Genomic DNA, 13,763 nt, shown 5'->3' with positions numbered 1-13,763 from the left:
ACAGTCTTTCTCGACTAGTTAGTAGTAGTAGGAGGGGAAAAGGAATATTGATCAAAAAAATATGGTCACATTGAAAAAAATATGTACAAGGCAAAGTTATACATTTACCTGTAAATAATTTAACTCTTAACAAGTTAGCCCGCTTCCATCTTAGATTGCATCATCACTCACCATCAGGGAGATTGTAGACAAGTATTATTTTGATATATCCAAAAGGAGGTACCTACTTAATAAAATTATTTGCTAATTTACGGTTACGGTATTAATTAACGGTAAGAGCGGTCGAACTCATCACCGAGGCGTGGTGGTTCGATCCCCGCCCCGTTGGTCTATTGTCGTACCCACTCCTAACACAGTCTTTCTCGACTAGTTAGTAGTAGTAGGAGGGGAAAAGGAATATTGATCAAAAAAATATGGTCACATTGAAAAAAATATGTACAAGGCAAAGTTATACATTTACCTGTAAATAATTTAACTCTTAACAAGTTAGCCCGCTTCCATCTTAGATTGCATCATCACTCACCATCAGGGAGATTGTAGACAAGTATTATTTTGATATATCCAAAAGGAGGTACCTACTTAATAAAATTATTTGCTTTATGTAAGTATAAAATATACATAAAACAGTAAATTGGTTATTTTGCTCAATCCAATTCTTTTAGAAACGGTAACCATGTTTAAGACTTAATACACATAATATTATGTTAATAAACTAAATTAAACGCGGAGTTATCTGATCTATCTATGAATAATAATTAGTTATTTGAGGAAGTAATATAAATAAGTGAAATACAAAATGTTAAGCGATTCCCTACATCATTATACATGTTAATAGTAATTAAAACTAAAGAAATTACTAAATTATTTATTTAATCACTACAGAATCTGTAGGCTACTTAGGAAGATAATAATTCAAATGACGCATACAGTTGGCTACCCATATAAATAAAATATTTAATGAGTTAAATAATTAACGACTAAGTAAATAAATGGAAGGTACAATTATTTAAGTGGTACTTCAAAATACAGTTTCACCATAATTATGAAAATATTTGTCTAATGTAGGTACTTATACAAAAAAGAATATCAATCTTAATAAAAGTGCTAACTAATCATACCTATTTAACCCACTTTCTTTGTTTTTTTTAGTAATTACAGGATTTTACTGGTTCCCGTAGGAAAACGGGGATATAGATTACTCGATATATATAGGTACTAATCTATTCAAATAATTTTTAAAGATAGAGAATATTAAACAACCGTAAACCTAGTGTAATTCAAACTTAAATCTGTAACTGTATAACCATTACTGATAGATCATAGCATCAATCTCGAGAAAAAAAGTGACAAAATGGCTTCAAAACGTTATTATACTTAACTTTCTTTATACCATAAACGACTGTAAATACTAAGGCCGAAGCAGAAATTTTCGCTTTCTAGAATCGTAGCATGACGCCTGTGTGCATTCTAATTTCTGTGTTAACAAACAGCAATGAGATGTTATTACTACTAGAATACCGACAGTCATATCCGGTATCATGTTTTGAAAAACTGGAATGCACCAGAATCAATCTTTGGGCAATCATCATGTAAAAAAAAATTCAAGTAATTTGTTTAAACACGAACTAACTATTCGTAAAGTCTCAGCTAATCTATACTAATATTATAAAGCTGAAAAGTTTGTTTGTTTTCTTGAACGCGCTAATCTCAGGAACTACCGGTCCGATTTGAAAAATTCTTTCAGTGTTAGATAGCCCATCAATCGAGGAAGGCTATAAGTTATATATTATCCAAATATTCCTACGGGAACGAGAACCACGCACATGAAACCGCGCGTCAGCTAGTAGTAGATTATGACAACAGTTAGACAGACACGAATCATATTCAAGAACTCTTTGATTTGGAAATCGTATTTGAATCCGAGTCTTGGAGTTACTGCGACTTGAACGAAGTAATCTCTGATTACTAGACAATGCAAGTTTCAACAAAGGTACCCTTTTGTAGTCTGTGCCTCCCGCCACCTTTAATTGAAACATCTTCAAGGCGTATTTTATGCAACATTGAATAGGCATCTTTATATACTTGTATAGTGCATGGAAGAACATTTTGCCCATAAGATGTCCTTACAAAAGACGGGGCATATTATGTATGTACTCGTGATAATAACCAAATCCGACGTCTCACATGCTCTTCGAAGCTAGGATGCAACATCAGTAATATCCTATCACGATCCAACTGAGTTTCATGACCTTAAACTCTTTGAACAGTATATATTTTAGTAACAATGATGAGAATCGTAGCATAAAAAAGAATAGCTACAGAAAAGTCTTTTTATGATTAGAGATAATTTAAATTATATTTATTAAAATTTAGTTAAGTAATACTCGTATTACATCATTCTGTACCTATACTTAGTTTCATTAACGCTAATTGCCTGTAAAAGATCACTTGGGGCAAAAAAGCTGTTTTTGCTTTGTTTTTTTTAGTCGATTATATTTCCTGGGATATAAAATGTTATGGTTTTGTATAAAGGACCCGCGAATTATAATTCAAATCAAACATTTTTGTCAAACAATGTGATTTGTTTAAAGCGCTTGATAAAGACTGCTTAATGAAGGAGTCTGACAAATTAATTTGTCGAAACATCGTTGATCGTTAATATTCTGGAATGCGATTCCGATATTTGTCACTCGTCGACGAACTTTTCGCCTATAACTAAATATAAGTCTTATTCGAATTAATCCTTATGTTTTTAAGATGCCAAAATTAAAATGTCACGAATATCAGCCACTGATGATCAAGTAATCTCATATGCCTGCAGAGTGCACAGCTAACTTGACAGCCGATAAAACTGATCGTGTGTTGGTCGTGATGTGCATGACTTCATGCGGAGATCAGTTTTATCGGACGACAACCCGTGGATATATATGCAGGCATGTGGATATCGGATGGTGAGTGGCTAGCATAACAACGCAGTTGTCATGGAAACAAATATTGGCACAGCGCTGTAACTTTACAGAATGCAGTGGTGGATTTAGCAGTAGGCCAGCCTACTTAGGCTGGAGCCTAGGGCGGCAGATTTTAGGGGACGGATTTTAAATGTGAACCAAAAAACTTTGTCTTCTACAGAAATAAAGATATTCTAACAATAACTTTAATATTTTAGTCCTGTACAGTCCTACTAATAAAATATTAAAACTTGCAATTTTATTGACACCATTTATGGTAATTGTATTCATTGCGAACTAGGATACCTATCGAATTTCAGAGTTCAGTAGGGGCGGCAAAATTCAATAGCTTACTGGCGGCAAATTTGTAAATCCGCCATTAACAGAATGCAGGGGTTAGTGACTAGATAAATGATTCAGTGTTTAGAACAAACGTTTTTAATTGCGTTATAATCGAAGTTCATTACCGGTCAACACAGATAGCTAAAGGTTAGATCGTGAAGTAGGCAGCCTAGTGTTACTCAACAGTGCCTAAGCTATCGACCGCCAAATGAGTCGAGTGTTGCATAACCAATGAGCAGGTTACGTAACCGCTTCCCTAGGGATATGAGATGCAGTCTTTTAAAGAATTTAAAAAGCCCACGTTGTCCTCGCATGCGGTAATTATCATAGTCTCCTCTTAAAATGAGAAGGGTTAGGCTAATAGTCCACCACGTTGGCCCAATGCGGATTGGCAGACTTCAACCACGCAGAGAATTAAGTAAATTCTCAGATTTCCTCACGATGTTTTTCCTTCACCGTTAGAGACACGTGATATTTAATTTCTTAAAATGCACACAACTGAAAAGTGCGAGGTGCATGCTCCGGATCGGATTCGAACCCACACCCTCCGGAATCGGAGGCAGAGGTCATATCCACTGGGCTATCACGGATACCAGGGATATGAGATGCAGTATTTTAAAGGATTTAAAAAGCCTATGTCCTTCGCTTGCGGTAATTATGGATTTACTAAAAATCTGCCGAAAGCGAAATGTTTTTCGAACGTTATACAATAATTAGGTATCCCAAAAATTGGCGTACTTTCTCCGGTCTTGAGCATCCGATTTTGTTGGCACTCTTGTCGGAGTTCAGAATGTCAAAGCCAGCGCCTTTTCGACAGCCTCGGGGTACACGTGTATTAAGAAGTCTAAATCTTTGGAACCTACCTCATTTATGAGGTGTTATTAAATTCTGCTTAGTAAAGGAGGAGATAGTTTGATTTTATATTTTCTCTATAATTGCCATTTATTTTTACTCAGCCCAATTTTTCGTCATTATTTTTTACTTCTTTTTGTCAAATATTTGTCAGATTTTCGCGAGAAATAACAGAATAATGTTATTTATTTAACACCACTTACTTTGCAAGTAACACCTTATCTATTCAAGATATATGTGTACATATTTCTAGATCCATGACCAATTCTTTTTACGTCCTTATCAGCGGTATGCGACATAAATAAATTTAATAGGTAACAATAATTTAATAGATACAAAAACTATGTTGTTACAAAATGTTACAAAATTCCTCGACTCTATCTAAACATGCAATCTCTATCTATAATGACGCAGTGTTTGTAGGCAATGCTACGTGTTGCACGTTCTGTCTAACCGACTTCGAAATAATGTGTTTTGTTTATTGTATATGATGTATTGTGTTATCACTTTATCAGAGTTTACCCACGGATAGGAGTCTAACGAGGAACTGTTGAGTTTATTGCCGGTTCTTCTCAGCAGGCCTTATGACGGCCTCCGTGGCGCAGTGGTATGCGCGGTGGATTTACAAAACGGAGGTCCTGGGTTCAATCCCTGGCTGGGCTGATTGAGATTTTCTTAATTGGTCCAAGTCTGGCTGGTGGGAGGCTTCGGCCGGGGCTAGTTACCACCCTACCGGCAAAGACGTACACCAAGCGATTTAGCGTTCCGGTACGATGTCGTGTAGAGAACAAAAAGGGGTGTGGATTTCATCCTCCTCCTAACAGGCTCGCCCGATTTCATCTTAGATTGCATCATCACTTACCATCAGGTGAGATTGTACTCAAGGGCTAACTTGTAAAGAATATTAAAAAAAAAAAGACTGACGATGAACTATTGTGTTTCTTGCCGGCTCTTCTCAGCAGAAATCAGAATCAGTAGAGTCTTTACATTAGTGGCAAGAAACTCAAGAATTAAAAGTGAACGTTTCAAAAGTGCTTAAATTAATGTTTTTTTTTTATTTTTGCGCCTCAGTTTTGATGCACTAGTGCCCTATCTCTAGTATAAAATATCGTTGTTGTCCTCCCCTTGCAGGGGTCACCGTTGGGGTCACGTCGTCTAAAAGGCAGCAGTAGAAGCATGCATCAACACCGTTGTGTTTCAAAGTCCTTACAAGAGGCAGGTGTATCAGCTAATAGTGATGATAATGACAGTAAAGGATGACGGCACAAGTAGGTATAAATGACGAGGTGGGAAACAAACGTCATAATGCACCACCCTTCAACCAAGTGGCAGCCAATTCGATTATATGCGCCTATAATGCACCAAAGTTTTCCAAATACCATTTCCTTCCAATTCTCGTGAAATCTGATATCCAATTCCATTTATTTTCAATCCACGTCAATATGTTTTAATTGGCGTTGATAAAAAGTATGTACTCTTGCACTATAATCATCATGACCTATAAAATTATAGTGAAAATATTTTCAGAAGAGAGTTACAATTCCTGCTTTTCATTTTCAATCAGCGCAGTTACACAGGGGAATAGGCACGACGGCGGCGGGAAACTCATCACTCTAAAAGGGTTTTTTATTTCAGATATATATTAAAATATGTCATTTAAACCACCTATAGACAAGCCAACACGTCGGCAAATTTTATATCATCATCATCATCATATCAGCCGATGGACGTCCATGCAGGACATAGGCCTTTTGTAGGGACTTCCAAACATCACGATACTGAGCTAACTACATCCAGCTAATCCCTGCGATTTGCGAAATTTAATATACTTTAACAGTAAGCAGTTGACTTTAAAGTAGGCACTGAATGGCTATCAACCAAAGCTCTTATGCACTATTTTTCGAAATAGCGGCTGCCCGCAACTTCATCTACGTAAATATACTGTATTTCTGGATAACATTTATACACACAACACAATTAAACAAATCAATCTAGTTCTTTTTCACAAGTTTCCGCATAAAAATCCGTTTAGTAGATCCCAAGATAAATGAAATCAGACAGTCAGCTTTTACTCTTTCTTTATACTCGTAAAGCATAGATTTAAAATTCAAATTCAATTATTTCGATGACACATAGAAAAAAAGTAAAAAATTGCGTCACATTATATTGAACCATTATTGATAGCACTCGTATCGTAATGTTTAAAACTAACTGTCACCACAATTGCTAGACTAACCGTAAACTTTAACGCAACTGCAGTCATAAGGAGCCCGACACTTGAGACAAGATTATATAACCGGACTGAGAAGCTGACTAGGTCAAAGAAAATGTTGGCTCCCAACTTCATTCTAAGTTTCAAATTGGAATGTATGTAAATGTTAATTCATGGAAAAAGTACGCATACAATAACCGCAGTTGCTTGTACGATTTCCTTGCGACGCTTTATTTGGTATATTTCCAAAGAAAACTGGTTCAAGCGCATATTTAACGATTTAACTCGTTCAGCTAACCGCAGTGTTGGTTGCCAAAATATTCTGGTGGGCACTCGTACTATATCTTTAGCTTTTTGACGGCCGCGTGGCGCAGTGGGTAGACCCTGCTTTCTGCATCCACGGCCGTGGGTTCGATTCCCACAACTGGAAAATATTTTTGTGATGAGCATGGGTGTTTTCCAGTGTCTGTGTGTATTTATACATTATATAAGTATTTATATGTAATTGTATATTAATATTATAATATCAACTATCTTAGCACCCATAACACAATATAATAATATGCTTACTTTGGGGCTAGATAGTGATGTGTATTGTTTAAGTATATTTATTTATTTATTTATTTATTTAGCTTTAACTAAACTGGTAACTGGTAAGATGTGTGAACTTATATTAACGAATATGTTAATTTCATTAGTATTATTAAATATATATATAATTTTTGACGGCCTCCGTGGCGCAGTGGTATGCGCGGTGGATTTACAAGACGGAGGTCCTGGGTTCGATTCCCGGCTGGGTCGATTGAGGTTCTTAATTGGTGCAGGTCTGGCTGGAGGAGGCTTCGGCCGTGGGTAGTTACCACCCTACCGACAAAGGCGAACCGTCAAGCGATTTAGCATACCGGTAAGATGTCGTGTAGAAACCGAAAGGGGTGTGGATTTTCATCCTACTAACAAGTTAGCCCGCTTCCATTTTAGATTGCATCATCACTTACCATCAGGTGGGATTGTAGTCAAGGGCTAACTTGTAAATAATAAAAAAAAAAGTTAGTTTGGTTTTTATATGAAGTGGTATTTGCCAAAATATTCAAGCAATTGGGCATGTAAGTCCGTAGATCCACAATGAATTCGTTTATTCTATCTCAATGCAGTGTTTTGGCTATTGCCAAGATATCTATTGACTTATTTTATGATCTCTTTTGAATGTGTTCCAAAAACTTGTTTTTATTTATTTACTAGCGGACGCCCGCGACTTCGTCCGCGTGAAACTCGATGTAAACTTTCAACTACCTCTACCCTACCCCTACCCTACCTCTACACTACCCCATACCCTTCATCCCTTTTTTTCGCAATAAAAGGTAGCCTATGTCCTTTCTCAGGGTCTAATAATATTGTCTGTGCCAAATTTCATCAAAATCGGTTGAGAGGTTTAAGCGGGAAAGCGTAACAGACAGACAGAGTTACTTTCGCATTTATAATATTAGTAGGGATTTTTCATTGACAAGTTAGACATTGACTACGACTTTACTTGATGTTAAGTTATAATACAGTTTAAATTGGTAGCGGGCTAACTTTGAAGAGTTTCCTAATGTCAGCCACTGACAATCAAGTAAGCTCATATGCCTGCAGCGCTAACGACTCGACAGCCGATAAAAATGATCGTGTGTTGGTTGAAATCGGTATGATGTCATGCATATTGATCGTCAGTGGCTGACATTACCCTGGTTACCTGGAAGAAATCGCTATTTAGAGATAAGGCCGCCTTTTGTATCCCGCTTTCTTCATAATGTCTATTTTTCTTGTTTTCGTTATATATTTGATACTATTCATACGTCTCTAAAAGTTATTACGCATCGATGTTATTACGCATAGCTAAATTTTTACCGGTAGGGAAACTCAGCCATGTTTGAAGCCTGCCACCGGACCAATTAAGGAAATATAAAATAAATAACCCTAGTTGGGAATCGAACCCAGGACATGTATTTTGAAAATATAGCATTGTATATAGCAGTGTACAAATAATTACTAATTTGACTTAATCATTTTCAAGTATATGGCACTTTTAACATGTAGTTCTAGTCATGTTGTTACATTTGTAGAATGTATTAATAACCAAAGGAACAATAATGGTGACTGCGTTTCGCAATTATCCGTCCAGGCGCAGTTAATTTAATCTGATTGAGTTCAACAGATTGTGTGTATTGTAACCAAACCAAGCCTATGTGTGTGAAGGTCAACTGAGAGCCACAACTGACAGTTCGGTGACTCATATTATACTGCCATGACAATAGGTCATAATGGCTGTATTCCCTATTTCAACTTGACAATAGGTAAATAACACACGCATAAAGAAAGAAGTCTGTATATTTTATTATCTACTTACCTTAGTATGTTTGGGTTAACCACTGAATCGATTTTAATGAAATGGCAAAGAGAGAAATAAGAGGTTCCAGTACAGGACAAGTTTTCATCTTTTCTCTAATATTGACGGCCTCCGTGGCGCAGAAGTATGCGCGGTGGATTTACAAGACGAAGGTCCGGGGTTCGATCCTCGGCTGGGCCGATTGAGGTTTTCTTAATTGGTCCAGGTCTGGCTGGTGGGAGGCTCCGGCCGTGGCTAGTTACCACCCTACCGCAAAGACGTACCACCAAGCGATTTAGCGTTCCAGTACGATGCCGTGTAGAAACCGAAAGGAGTGTGGATTTTCATCCTCCTAACAAGTTAGCCCGCTTCCATCTTAAATTGCATCATCACTTATCATCAAGTGAGATTGTAGTCAAGGGCTAACTTGTAAAGAATAAAAAAAATATCAAATCAACAATATCGACCAGCTCTCGGACTTTAAAATGTTTAGTATTCGTAGTAAAAGAGCCAATGGTAAAACGCTGAAAAGAAAACGATTGCAACGAAATTAAATTGTCAGGCCAAAAAAGCAAGGTCTTTTACATAAAACATTGTGGTAAAAATGCAATTCTAAAAGAAACGCAAGGAAAAGTGAACTGCCAAGACAAAAACAATAAAACTAAAGTTGTTTTTGTAGAACCTCTGAATGGCTATTTAACAGATAGTATTGATCTTTTTAACCCATTTTCTAAAATGATGTTTTGTATTTGACTACTTTATATATCTTTTTTACGATTTGGTCAAATATTGGTTGTGGGCTCTTCTCGGACCAAGGCGCGCTTGGAACCCTCGTAACTTTAATTTTAAGTTTTCGACTATTATTATCACCATTAGATTATAATAAATTATGACATATTCCTGACCTTTTAAAAGTGTTTGTAAACTAAGCCTAACTGAAATAAATGAATTTTGAATTTTTGAATTTTCTCGTATAAATTTTATTCATTCTTTCCAGAAGTTCATTACGATTAGTGAACAATTCATTTATGTTGCTATTGTTTTCAGTTTGCGAAGTCTTTGCAAATGCAGACAAGACTTAAGAACTCTATATAAAAAAACAACGAAGTGACATAAATAGCCCGGTCCGGGATTCGAACCCAGGCTCTCGTGGCCCGCAGCCGACTAACTAGCACCATCCAAACAAAAAAAGTATTAAAAAAACAACCAAACGACTGAAGTTTTCCTTCAGTCATTCTGTAGCTCTCCATCGTGACGACGAGAGACGTGCACAACCTTTTTAACTAGGGTAGGCATTATATAAAGTACCTACGTCAGTACATACGTCAGCCAGTTAAAAATTCTTTTCCAATACTGGATCGTAATTAATTCTATGCAGTTCATTTATGCATCTATGAAGTGCACGCCAGTGCTGCGCTACATGCAATGTCCGTTCGCAGCACCCGATTACAGTTTTCGTAACGTATTTGCTATCTTTCCCCCCAAGTCAAGCGTGAGTAAAGAAGCGTTACTTCAAAAATTAAATAACTTACTTTATACAAGTTGATATTACAAAAGCAACGAAACGCGTCCACCAGATGCATTTCACAGCGCACAAAATAAATTAAATAACACAATGATATAACAAATAACAACAATCACAACTTCACAATAACACAAGATGATCACATAACATCAATGATTCCACTAAGTAGGTATATCGTTGTGTTTTTACTATACAAGTAAAAGGGAATGACAATTATTGTAGAATAAAGCATGCGACAGCCGGACTTACCTCAATTTATAAAGGCTATTGCTAGCACCCACCATCCTATAACCCCACATGCTGCAGCGCTAACGGCATGATGTCATGCACATCGCGACCAACACACGATCAGTTGTACCATTACACTAGCTGACCGGTAAATTTGTTGTAAATTTGGTGTTATAATACTTTCCTCGATAAATGGGCTATCTAACACTGAAAGAATTTTTAAAATCGGACCAGTAGTTCCTGAGATTAGCGCGTTCAAACAAAAGCACCGATTGAGGTTTTCTTAATCATGCATTGATTTCTGCATCTTACCTTCAGTCAAGCGCTAACTCGTACTATAAAAAAATTGAGTTCATAAATAGGTACATGAAAAAAATACGCTTTATACTTGGACGATTGAGGGTCTAAACCCTTAAAACATTCCAACTTCCAAAGGTTCCATATTATATTATACTATATGATATGAGCAACTTTATGACAATTGCTTTTACAATATTTTTGTCATCATAAAATGAGGTATATCTGACTATTGCAGGCTCTCAATCCATTATCGAGTTCATATGAATGTGCGAGGTCATCTTGAATCGTTGAATGCATCTTGACTTTTACTTTTAATCCGATCTAGATCGTAAAGTTCCAAATAAGGTTGTTTAACACTGATCGATAGTAAACGATAAGGCCGTCTTTTTGTCATCATTATCAACCTCTTTTTAAGGCTCACTACAGTGGATAATCTCTGCCTTCGATTCGGTGGACGTAGGTTCGAACCCGGTTCGGGGCATGGACATCCAACTTTTCAGTTACGTGTATTTTAAGAAATTAAGTATCACGTATCTCAATCGGTGAAGGAAAACATCGTGAGGAAACCTTCATACCAGAGAATTATCTTAATTCTCTGCGTGTGTGGAGTCAGCTAATCCGCATTGGGCCAGCGTGGTGGACTATTGACCCCTCTCATTCTGAGAGAAGTTTTATACTATTACTATTGAATAATGTAGCTTTACTATAAAATGAGGGTAATTTCAAAAATGTAAAAAACATTCCTATATACGTTAGGCTACGAACTTTTCAAACGTCCCTAGTATAATGTAAGGAGCAAACAGGAGAGACGCCAAAATTGGATCTCGCTCCATTCTAAAATTTACTTCGGGCCGGCGCTGCTGGGAGACTCGAGCTCAGCAGTGAGCCGAATATAGGTTGATGACGACGATAGATAACCGTCGAATAGCACTCATGCGTAAAACCTGTCAATGAAGTAACGGAGATCGCTTGCCCAGTTATTAAAAGGCGCAAAAAACATCAATTGAGCAAAATGTTCTAAATAGTGGTACTGTTACCGTTAGTCACCATCGTAGATAACCATTTCTTAATTTACTTTTCTGGTTTGATGCGAAACGTAAATTTAATTTAACGTACATAAATGCTTGTAAAATTAATTATACCAATGACTATTTTTTCTCACATAAATACTTTCCGGTGGCATAGAAACCTGAGTTTTTGACGGTCTCCGAGGCGTAGTGGTATGCGCGGTAGATTTGCAAGACGGAGGTCATGGATTGGATCCCCAGCTGACAGCCCATTGAGGTTTTCTTAATTGGTCCAGGTCTGGCTGGTGGGAGGCCATGACTAGTTACCACCCTACCGACAAAGACGTACCGCAAAGCGATTTAGCGTTCCGATACGATGTCGTGTAGAAACCGAAAGGAGTGTGGATGTCGTCCTACTCCTAACAAGTTAGCCCGCTTCCATTTAAAATTGCATCATCACCTACCATCAGGTGAGATGGTAGGTGATGATGCAATTTCAATGATGAGATGAGTCAAGGGCTAACTTGTAGAGAATAAAAAAAATAAAAAATACTTGTCATATCGTGTTTATGGTTTTGAGTCTGATCATGAGGTCTTAGGTTCGAAGCCCGCGTTAGCGATGATGCTAAAAGTTTATTGATGCTTGCTCTCATTAAAAGTTAGGTCATCATGCAGATTGCAGATCTACCTGCAATCTAAAAAAGTGGGTATGTAGGTATCTTAGAACCAGGAGACGGACATAGGATACTTAGGGAAGGGTATAACCAAAAATAATAAAATAAATAAGTAACGGGCGTATTTATAAACATAGATTAAGAATTAAGCCTCATATTTTTCTAATGTAAAGTGAACTTTTAAATAGTAGTGATTAGGTGCAATTTACTTTGAAGAAAACTGAGGCTTAAATCTTACGATTAATCTGTGTTTATAATGTCGTATGTTTAAGAATTTTTTGGCTTCAGAAGTATGTCGAACGGAAGCTTGCATTAACTTCCCTTTTGTTCTTCTACTTCTTAGAAATCCTGATCTAAAATGATTCAATAATAACAAAATGGTAACTCGATGACGGGTTTATTAGAAATGGGGTGAAATATACTAGAGTGCGTCAGATACACGCTTTGATCTTATGTTGTGTTTTAGAATTATTTATTTTATACACACGTCTGAACTGTAAGTAGCAAGGAAATATTTTAGTGAGCTAACCAAAATATTTCCTTACCTAGAAACTACGGTAACCTACGAGTTTTATCTATACAAATGAAAAAATAAATATATTTAATTTTAGAAATCTATCCATACTTTACTTTAATATTATAAACTAGTGAACGCCCGCGACTTCGTCCGCGTGGAAATCGATGTAAACTTTCAAGCCCTATTTCACTACTTTAGGGGTTAAATTTTAAAAATTTTTGAATGCATTATATTTCGTATTATTTTTTATATTTTATGAACAAATTTTTAAAACTGTAACTCTAAAAATGAATGACTTTCCATACAAACTTTCAACCCCTATTTCAATCCTTTCTCATTTTATTTTCGCAATAAAAAGTATCCTATAACCTTCTCCGTATTATGGTCTTAAACCGTGCCATCGCATCTTTAGGTCTGAAACGTACCCACATAGAAGATTTCCTGCCGAATCTTGGTGAAATCACAGAAAACGTATAACATCATGTATGTTACCGCTTGGATTTGTAATTTTTTCGCGGAAAATAGCAAAATAAATTAATCAGTTTCGAGTTTGGCTAATAAAACCATACTGCAGTTTTAGTTTAGTAAAACTTCGTTATCAACCCATATTCGGCTCACTGCTGAGCTCGAGTCTCTAAAATGAGATGAATTAGGCCAATAGTCCACCACGCTGGCCCAATGTGGATTGGCAGACTTCACACACGCAGATAATTAAGATAATTCTCTGGTATGCAGATTTCCTCACAACATTTTCCTTCACTGTTTGAGACACGTGATATTTTATTCCTTAAAATGC

General features: G+C 36.6%; 1 protein-coding gene across 6 annotated transcripts in view; it reads right to left on the bottom strand.

Moving 5' to 3' along the window:
• Window positions 1-13,763, bottom strand: part of LOC112045107 (rap1 GTPase-activating protein 1) — a 391,775-nt gene that overhangs the window by 143,305 nt on the left and 234,707 nt on the right. The gene's annotated exons all lie outside the window — the stretch shown is intronic.

This window comes from Bicyclus anynana, chromosome 19, assembly GCF_947172395.1.
Source record: "Bicyclus anynana chromosome 19, ilBicAnyn1.1, whole genome shotgun sequence".
NCBI lineage: Eukaryota > Metazoa > Arthropoda > Insecta > Lepidoptera > Nymphalidae > Bicyclus > Bicyclus anynana.
This window is presented reverse-complemented; position numbering and strand designations above follow the sequence as displayed.